Raw genomic sequence first — 10003 nt, forward strand, 5'->3', positions numbered from 1 at the left:
AGGCCAACATACATCACCAAACACTAACTACATTTATAAATGAGGAGGTATAGAAGGGTCCATCCAGGAAGGTGGGATTCGGGATAATTTATGAGTTGATGGCCTCTTAATAGAGGCCAAGAGCAAATGACCAGATTTCTGGGGGAGAAAAACTAGCAAAGGGAGAACAGGGCCTGGCTGTTGCTACAGCACCCCTATTTGTTTTGCTTCTAACCCTCCTGAGATATATGGTTCTATTTAGAGTGTACTGAACACGTCTACCATTTCTGGCCAACTCCCAGTCCATGAACTGCTCATAAAGAGGACAGGAAACGAACTGGGAGTAGTTTCATGGGTATAGTAGGATAAAGTTCTGCAGATAGGTTGCACAACAACGTGATACATTCAACACTACTGAACTGTACACTTAAAAGGTTACATTTTTTTTTTAAGTTATCAAATGGTCTATGTTAAAAAACTGTTTATTGTATGTTATTTATATCTTAATAAAGCTGTTAAAAAAAAAAGACACTAAGGTTAATATGACTGATAGGTCTGCGGGCTGGAGTGGGCGGTGAATTCAGATTTCGCTGGCTAGACAGAGCAGGTGACAGTCTCTGAGCGTGACCAGGACCCCGAACTGGTGAGGACGAGGGAGAAGTTATTCCAGCGGGGCCTTGTCAGCCCGGGAAGCTAATAAGGAAAAGCACTCGGCTGCGCAGGCTTTCAGCTGCGCAGGCTTCCTGCCGCGCCAGGGACTGTCTCCGGCCCGGCCGATGGAGAGACGGTCATCTGTCTTTTGTTTTTCAAAATTAACAAAATAGGTCTGAATTATTTGCCCGGAAGAGTGTGAAACATTCACTCCTGGCCTCTCTTTCACTTGCTTTATTCTTGTTTGAACGAAGGGGAAAATGCCGTGGGTCGAACAGGCATCGACGAAGACAGCCATACCCGTCAGGCCCCCGACCCCACGTCGCCATAAATAGCCGGGACTCCGCCATTATAGTTCTCTGTGCGATGCACTTGCTTTTGGAGAATGTCCGCGTGCTGTGTTGCGCCGGGGGGGGGGGGGGCTGCTCTGGCTCCATCCCCTACGCCAGGGGGAGGCGGCGGCCCCGGCGACCTGCGCTGTCTCTGCCAAGCTTCCTTCGTGTAGGTATCTCGGGTTCCTGTTGGGTGAGGGGACTGCAGCCTCGGGCTGAGCAGGATGAACTGCCATTACAGACTAGAGTTTCTGATGTGTACGTGACGCCATCGTTTGGAACTGACCCAGCCCAGGGCAGGGGGGGTACTCGGCTGGGGTTGCCCCCGGCCCCTGCTGACTCATGGGTTTCTTCCCAGGGCCCTGGTCTTCGCAGGCTGGTTCGCAGCGCCACGAGGGTGAGTGGATTGTGCGAGATGGAATGGCTGGCGGTGGCCTTGGGGAAGACGGGGGTGATGATGAACCCAGGTGATTCTGAGTGTCTCGCTGACGCCGTCACCGCAGCGCGCTGACCATCTCCCTCCCCCGGGCTGGGTCTTCCTGGTACCTGTGCTGGGGAGAAGCTCGTGGCCAAAAAACACAAGTGTGGCCTATCTCTGTGTTTCATTTTTCCATTAGGTGTTTTAAGGTGCTCGCCGTGTGTTACCCTTGAATAAAGGTGAGTATTAGGTGTGAGATTCTTCTCCGTGCTTCTCAGACTGTTTTGATCCCAGAACACTCTTTTCATGGGGTCACTGTGAAGTCTTTTTTTTTTTTTTTTTTTTTAACGTTTATTTCTGAGAGAGGGAGACAGCATGAAGGGGTGCAGAACCTGATTGATGGCCAGCTCGAACCCATGAGCTGTGAGATCACTACCAGAGCCGAAGTCCCGTGCTTAACCGACTGAGCCACCCAGGCATCCCAATGTTTTATTAATTTTTAAGAGAGCACGAGTGTGATGGGAAAGAGAGGGAGACCCAGAATCTGAAACAAGCTCCTGGCTCTGAGCTGCCAGCACAGAATCTGATGTGGGGCTTGAGCCCACGAACCCTGAGATCGTGACCTGAGCCAAAGTCCGATATGCCACCCAGACTGAGCCACCCAGATGTCCCTCTTGAACTTTTTAAAAAAAAATTTTGGTAACTTTTTATACATTTGCCTAATTGTGGTTAAACCTGCCTCCTTACTGTACATTCTGTATTCCCCAGTGGAGGTTTTTTGGTTCTGTGTGTGTGCACACACACAATCCTGGATTTTTTTTCACTGTAATTTAACTTTTGCGCTTGCTATCTCTGCACTCTTCTTTTGCTGCATCCTTATTTATATTGGATGAAAGACCATTGTCTTTCAGTGTATTAAATCGCTTCTCAGAATCGCCTGCCTTCATCCAGGTCTCCCTAAATTGGGAATGATGATTGTCTCAGACTAGAGTCTCTGATGCTGGGCTTGATGTCAAAAATTAAGTTCTGACTCATTTGGAGAACTGGATGCTTGGGTCTGAGAAGGGGCCAACAGGAGGGCCTTTAAATTTGCTTGTGCTTCTCGATGGTTGTCTTTTTACTTTTCTAGCCTGATTATTCTAGAAGCCTACTTGGGGCAGTGCCCTTTCACAGATCAGTGTCTAATCTGGTGACTGAAGGGCTGAAGTTGGGAACTTAGCCTCTTGGAGAAGTGCTGTTGAGACTTCTGGGTCACCTAGATAGTGGCTCCTGCCACTTGAATCTTTGGGCTGCAATGAGGAGTGAAGAGCCATGTCCTTTCTCCCTGGCTCCTATGGTGAGTACCAGTTTCTCTTCAGCCCCAGAATGGTAATGGTAACTTTCTTGGACCATTAACATTTCTCTGAGGATATTTGAAACCACGAATCACTCCTGCTTTCTCTACCCACCCAAGTTCATGCTTTAATTCTAGTTGTGTGCGTGTTTCTAATAGATGTTCTTTTATGAATTTCAGGATTTTGCTAACGAGAGGATGTCTCTTATTTGGTGTTGAGCAAATCCTAGGAACTTCATCTAGCTGTCCTGCATTAACCTGTGAGCAGCTTTGAACTTGAGAAAAAAAACTGCATAGAAGTTTTGAGATCTTTAAATATCATTCAGACCACTTTGCTTCATTGTAATCAAATACTTGGTCTTGTCAAAAGGATTCTAATAAAATGCTTTAGTGCAAAGTAAAAGTTTGGTTTTTGTATAAGCAAAGTCGTACAAAAAGATTTAGGGAAGTGAAAGGTAACTTTGTGAATGAGCATCACAGTTGACCTCTAGCTATGTCTCTTCGCAGCTATATACAAGATAAAAAAACTAGGTTGACGCTAACATTAAGCATTTCTAGGTGGTCTGCCATAGGATTCTAATGGGTTAGATGTACTTAACAAGTAGTGAAGATTTTTAGGATGTCGAAATGTTAACACAGGCACTTAGCTTGCGTTCAGCTCAGGTCATGATCACCGGTTTGTGAGTTTGAACCCTTCGTCTGGCTTTTTGCTGTGCACCTGGAGCCTGCTTCAGATTCTGTGTCTCTCTCCCCTCCCCCCCACTTTGTCTCTTTCAAGAATAAGTATTAAAGTTAAAAACAACAAAACATGGTCACCACTGTGGCTCAGTGGGTTTAGTGCCTGACTTTGCCTTGGGTTATGATCTCATAGTTAGTGGGTTCAAGCTCACTGGTGTCAGCATGGTGCCCACTTTGGATCCTCTGGACCCTTCTCTTTGTCCCTCCCCTGCTTGCACTGTCTCCAAAATAAATATTAAAAAAAAAACAAACCCATGCCTGTGCTAGTTGCCAGGGGCTGGGGAAAGGGGTAAATGGAGTTTAATGGATATAGAATTTCAGTTTACAAGATAAAGAATTCTGGAGGTAGATGGTGGTGTTGATTGCTTAGTATTACTGAAATGTGTGCTTAAAAATGGTTAAGATGGTAAGTTTTATGTGTAGCTGACCACAGTAAAAATTGGGGAAAAAAGCAGATCCATATTTGGACTATTTCAAAGATGGTTTCTTACCCACCAGCGTGTACAAATTTGTGTTGTTTTAAGATTATATTATAAATTACCCAGTTCCTAGGAGGAGGGCATTTAGGTTTCTAGTCATGCTATATACCCTGTTATTTGTACCCATTTGAAGTTGTGTTGTAGAATAATACATTTCAAAAGTAAAATTTGAAAGGGTTTAATAAGCAAAACAATGCATGGTATATTTCATACCAGTTTATGCTTGTGGCCTCAGTGTCCATAAGATTGCCTGTCTACCCTATACCTATCATCACTACTCCCAGTTGTAACAGTTTTAGCACGGGTTTGGTTCTATCTATACCTCATTCTTTTGTTTTTTAATTTTGAGAGAGCGTACGGGAGGGGCATCTCTTTTTTGTTTAAAGTTTATTTTTGAGAGAGAACGGGAGCAGGTGAGGGACAGAGAGAGGGAGACAGAATCTGAAGCAGGCTCCAGGCTCTAAGCAGTCAGCACAGAGCCTCATAGGCTCAAACGCAAACTGCGAGATCATGACCTGTACCAAAGTCGGACACTTAACCAACTGAGCCACCTAGGAGTCCCCAACTCCTCTTTAAAACATTTGCTACTGGGGCGCCTGGTTGGCTCAGTCAGTTAAGCGTCCGACCAGCTCAGGTCATGATCTCGCGGTCCATGAGTTCGAGCCCCGCGTCGGGCTCTGGGCTGATGGCTCAGAGCCTGGAGCCTGCTTCAGATTCTGTGTCTCCCTCTCTCTCTGCCCCTCCCCGTTCATGCTCTGTCTCTCTCTGTCTCAAAAATAAACAAATGTTAAAAAAAAAAAAAAAATTGGGGGGCGCCTGGGTGGCTCAGTCGGTTAAGCCGCTGACCAGCTCAGGTCATGATCTCACAGTCCGTGAGTTCGAGCCCTGCGTTGGGCTCTGGGCTGATGGCTCAGAGCCTGGAGCCTGCTTCGGATTCTGTGTCTCCCTCTCTCTGCCCCTTCCCCACTCATGCTCTCTCTCTGTCTCTCAAAAATGAATAAATGTTAAAAATTTTTTTTAAACATTTGCTACCTTAACTTTTACTATTTTAAGTAATCTCTACCCCCAGTGTGGGGCTTGAATTCACAACCCCAAGATCAAGAGTTTTATGCTGTATTAGGTGCCCCTACCTATTAACCATCTTTTAAAAATTACATTTCTTAGGGGTGCCTGGGTGGGTCAGTCGGTTGGGCGTCTGACTTCCGCTCAGGTCATGATCTCGCGGTCTGTGAGTTCGAGCCCCGTGTCGGGCTCTGTGCTGACAGCTCAGAGCCTGGAGCCTGTTTCGGATTCTGTGTCTCCCTCTCTCTCTGACCTTCCCCTGTTCATGCTCTATCTCTCTCTGTCTCAAAAATAAAAGTAATAATAATAAAAAAAAATTACATTTCTTCTGTATTTTCCTACTGAACGTTTCCAGCTTGGCCTCCACCCCTGGGAATTAGCAAAGGTTTTTCCCAACCTTTATTTTCCTTGATCACCTTTATTTTTATTTTTTTTCTTCCCCAAATTGCCCTGGTTGATACTCTCTGGAGGACAGTTTAGTCTGCAGCTCCCATTGCTATGCTCTGGCAAAGGGTTCCTTGGCCTTGGTGCTTGGCCCAGAATTTGAGGATTAGACCTGTTTAACAGGGACTTGTTATCTAAAACTTGGGTTAAAGCAGGGAATATTTGATTAAAGTTTCTTAAAATCCTTCACTTGGGCTCTTTTGTTTTTAGGACAAGAACAAACTAGCCTGCTAGCAGATAATGTTACTTTTGTGGAGGGGATTGGGACTGGGATGGGGTGAGGGTACGAGGAGACTTTGGCTTTTTTCTCTACAGATTTCTGAATAATTACCTCTAGGAATGCACTGCTTTATGATCAGTCCCAAGCACATAATTGTATTTGGCTCTCAGGCATCGTGTTTTATCTTCGCAGCCAGCAAATATTTAGTGTTTGGATGTGTGCTAAGCTTTTCGTGTGCTTCACTTCATTGAATTCTTAAAACTCAACCTTGCAACTTTGATGTTATCTACCCCACTTCGCAGGCAAGGAAAGGAAGGCTCAGGATGTTAGATAATTTGCTTAAGGCCAGAGAGTATCGGTCTGGATTCAAATTCCTTTGTTTGTTACACTGGTCACCCAGCTTTAGAACATTACCAGTAACTGAAGCAAACCTGCCTTTGATTCAATTTGCTTTTAATCCCTGCCACTCAGGAAACTACCCAGCTGAATTGTGCCTGTATCATTCCCTGATGTAGAGTTTTACGTTGAATGTATCTCTAAACGACATACTGGGTTTTGTATCTTTTTGAACTTAATAAATATGGGATAATTCTTCATGTAGTTTTACTGCAACTTGATTTTTTTGTTCATGTGTTTTCTTGTAATTTAGATTCCACCCTCCCATACACATTTCTGTCCATTTTTATTTTGGGAAAAAAGCCCTAAAAACTATGTTGACAGGTGTTTTTGGTAGTATTATATGAGGACATCTGTTTGTAAGTGCATTTTTTTTAATTTTTTTTTTTTTTTGACGTTTATTTATTTTTGAGACAGCATGAACGGGGGAGGGTCAGAGAGAGGGAGACACAGAATCTGAAACAGGCTCCAGGCTCTGAGCTGTCAGCACAGAGCCCGACACGGGGCTCGAACTCATGGACCCGCGAGATCATGACCTGAGCCGAAGTCGGCCGCTTAACCGCCAGAACCACCCAGGCGCCCCTGTAAGTGCATTTGTTAGGTTAATAGTATCACGATGTATAGGGGACTGGTTAAGATTCTGGAGCAAGACTGATTAACTTTGGCTGGGTTACTTATCCACTCACAATTTTCTCATTTGTCAGTGGAGTACCTACCCTTACAAAGAATTATTAGGTTTATTTAAAAATTTTTAAATGTCTGTTTTTGAGAGAGTGGAAGTGAGGTAGGGGCAGAGAGAGAGGGAGACGCGAAATCCAAAACAGGCTGTAGGCTCTGAGCTGTTAGCACGGGGTGGGGGCTCAAACCCACAAACCACGAGATCATAACCTAAGCTGAAGTTGGCACTTAACCGACTGAGCCACCCAGTCGCCCCAAGAATTATTAGGTTTAAATATAAGCAAACGAATTTAAACCATGCCTGGCACATACATGTTAAACCTTATTTAGGTATTACCTACAATTTTATTTGAAATAGCTTAATCATTAATGTGCATAGCCTAGTTGGTACCTCACACACTCATCCTTAGTCCCTGATGGCACTAGTAAGTAGATGGTCAATTTCCTTTCTTGTCCCTAGGGTCTCTAATACATTCTCTTGCCCTTATTTGTTTTTAAGTTTATAAAACTTAAAAACCAGGGGGTGGGGAGGGGAGGGACAGGGAGAAAGAATCTTTTTTTTAAGTTTGTTTTGAGAGAGGGGGAGAGAGCATCCCAAGCAGGCTCCATGCTGTCAGCCCAAAGCCCAACAAGGGGCTCAGTCTCATGAAGCATGAGATGACCTGAGCTGAAATCAAGAGACGAATGCTCAACTGATTGAGCCACCCAGTGCCCTCTTGCCCTTATTTGTGTGATCCAAGTCTTCCCCTGGGTGTTGGGACCCTCCTTCCTGTGCCAGCCCCAGGTTTGGGGTATAAGATGGAGCTATAGCCATGGTGAAGATGGTTATACGACTTTATTTCAGTCATGGAAATCATGTTCCAGCCTTCTATATCCTTGAGCCGCACAGCGTTCCTCCAGGAGTGATGGTGATTGGTTAAGACTTCTGTCCCAAAACACTCTTCTTCATCTCGCCCTCACCCTACTCTACAAGTGAAGCAACTTCAGAAGTAAACTGTCCTTCCACCTAACCCACTGGCAAGATCTCACAGCTTTCTACAGTTACTCTAAGCAGAGACTGGCCTCTCTCGGCCACTGCAGACGGTGAGCCTCCAGAGCCTAGCCTCTCCAGGCCTCTGATCTCTGGAGTCCTCAGCCACTGGCCATTCTGCTAGCCTACCCAGGTGACACCTCTTCCCTACCAGTTGCTCAGGCCAGAACACTTGGAGTCCTCTTGACTTCTTTATGTTATGCATAATTCTAAACGATACGTTGTTTAGCTGTAAATGGTCTTAAACATTACATACTGTATATGTATTCTGTGACTTGCCTTTTCTCTTCACATTATCTTTGTGAGATTAACCCATGCTGGCATGTTAGTTACGCTACTGTTGCTACTGACAGAGCCAGCCAAGCTCCCCCCCACCACCGACTTGTGTCGTTAATCTTATATATGCATGTTAGTTTGAATAGTCTCCCATCCTTACATGCTGTATCCAATTTGTCAGCACCTCATGCTGGCACTACTTTAAAAATAACACCCAAATCTGACTGCATCTCATACCTCCATTACCATTTCACTCTGGTAGGAGCTATCATCAGCTCACCTACATGATTGCCACAGCCTCCTCACTGGTCTCCTGGCTTCCACCTTTACCCTGTTACAGCCTTTTTAAATTTTATTTATTTTATTTTTTCCCATTACAGTCAGCCAGAAGTTTCCCTCCAAACCATAACTTGGGACTCGTCTCTCCGCTGCTCAGAATCCTGCAATGGCTCCCATTTCACTGAGAGTGAAAGCCAAAGTCTTTGCAAGGACCATCCAACAAGGTCTTCCCAAGTCTAGCTCTGTTGTCTCTAACCTCATTTCCTACTCTCCACTCTGCTCCAGCCACATAGCATGAAGCCAGGAGGTGGCGGGCACTCTCCTGTCAGTGTTCAGGGAGAAAAGATTTTGCTTGCTGGCTGGGGTCAACAACCACATGCCTTGGTCTGTGGGGTAGACTGAAACTTGTGCCAAACGAGCTCGTGGGTATAATTTGGGTTGTGAGGAAATCCTAGAGCGGAGAAAGAAACTTAAAAACGGTTTTGGACATTGTGGCACCGTGACTTTATATAGTCTATTTGGAAAACAATTTGGCAATACATACTGAGTATGATGCACATTCACTTCAACCCAGTGTTTCCACTTCTGGTAATACACCCTAAAACATACATGCATATAGAAGGATTATGTACACAAAAGTCCTTGGTGGTAATGGGTGATTGTTTGTCAGGGTGGGGGGAGGAAACAACCTAAATGTTCTCCAACAGGAAAATGCACATAATTGTGGTATTTTTATACAATATACCACAGAGCGTGATGTGTTACATGCAGCGGTGGTATGACTAACATAGTAGCGTGGATTATTCTCACAAACTAATGTGAAGGGAAAAAAGGCAAGTCACAAAAGAATACATTTGTAGTACGTAATGTTTAAAGACATTTACAGCTAGGGGCACCTGGGTGCCTCAGCGAGTGAAGCGTCCAGCTCTTCATCTCAGCTCAGGTCTTGATCTCGGCTGTGAGTTCAAGCCCCATGTCAGGCTCTGTGCTGACAGCTCAGAGCCTTGAGACTGCTTGGAATTCTGGGTCTCCCTCTCTCTGCCCCTTTGCTACTCAAGCTGTGTCTCTCTGTCTCAAAAATAAATAAACATTAAAAAATTAAAACACAAACAAGTTTACAGCTAAACTATTGCTTAAAGTATAGTAAAAGAAATGCATAGGATTGCTAAATACTAAATTCCACCTAGTAGTTACCTGGGCTGTGACAAGGGGGTGAGTAGAGAGTGTGATGCAGTCAGAGTGGTGTACATGGGAGCTCATTGTATAATTTTTCATATTTTTGTATGTCTGAATTATTAATAACTTAAAAACACGGCTTGGGACCTATGACTCCTGAAGGGCTGAGCAAGGGCAAAAGCTAAGTCACTCTCCAGGGACACCTGCAGATTCTGAAGCTCACACATGGAGCTCCCTTGGAAAACATCCAAAATGAGCTAGTCAAAAACACAGGCATCCGCGCCAACAGGAACAAATCAGCAGGCTCAATAACAGGACTTTATAGCTAAGCAACTCAAAGAACAGCATGTGTGAAGGCTGAAGTTGTATTGCTGGTGGGAGTGCAAACTGGTACGGCCACTCTGGACAACAGTATGGAGGTCCTTCAAAAAGTTAAAAATAGAACTACCCTATGACTCAGCAATTGCACTACCAGGTATTTATCCTTTATCGAAGAGATAAAGGAAAGAATT

The 10003-nt window shown here is 44.7% G+C and overlaps 1 long non-coding RNA gene and 2 other non-coding genes across 3 annotated transcripts; all 3 read left to right on the forward strand.

The window, feature by feature from the left end:
* The first annotated feature begins 976 nt into the window (after positions 1 to 976).
* On the forward strand, positions 977 to 6256 carry LOC132666911 (uncharacterized). Its single transcript, XR_009604900.2, has 5 exons — positions 977 to 1131; positions 1321 to 1359; positions 1580 to 1619; positions 2510 to 2716; positions 2894 to 6256. It is a non-coding gene; the product is annotated as an uncharacterized LOC132666911 (long non-coding RNA).
* On the forward strand, positions 1413 to 1475 carry LOC132668134 (small nucleolar RNA SNORD48). The gene has a single exon (XR_009605492.1). It is a non-coding gene; the product is annotated as a small nucleolar RNA SNORD48 (small nucleolar RNA).
* On the forward strand, positions 2345 to 2413 carry LOC132668131 (small nucleolar RNA SNORD52). Its single transcript, XR_009605489.1, has one exon. It is a non-coding gene; the product is annotated as a small nucleolar RNA SNORD52 (small nucleolar RNA).
* Positions 6257 to 10003: the final 3747 nt, after the last annotated feature.

Source organism: Panthera onca, chromosome B2 (assembly GCF_046562875.1).
Source record: "Panthera onca isolate mPanOnc1 chromosome B2, mPanOnc1 haplotype 2, whole genome shotgun sequence".
NCBI lineage: Eukaryota > Metazoa > Chordata > Mammalia > Carnivora > Felidae > Panthera > Panthera onca.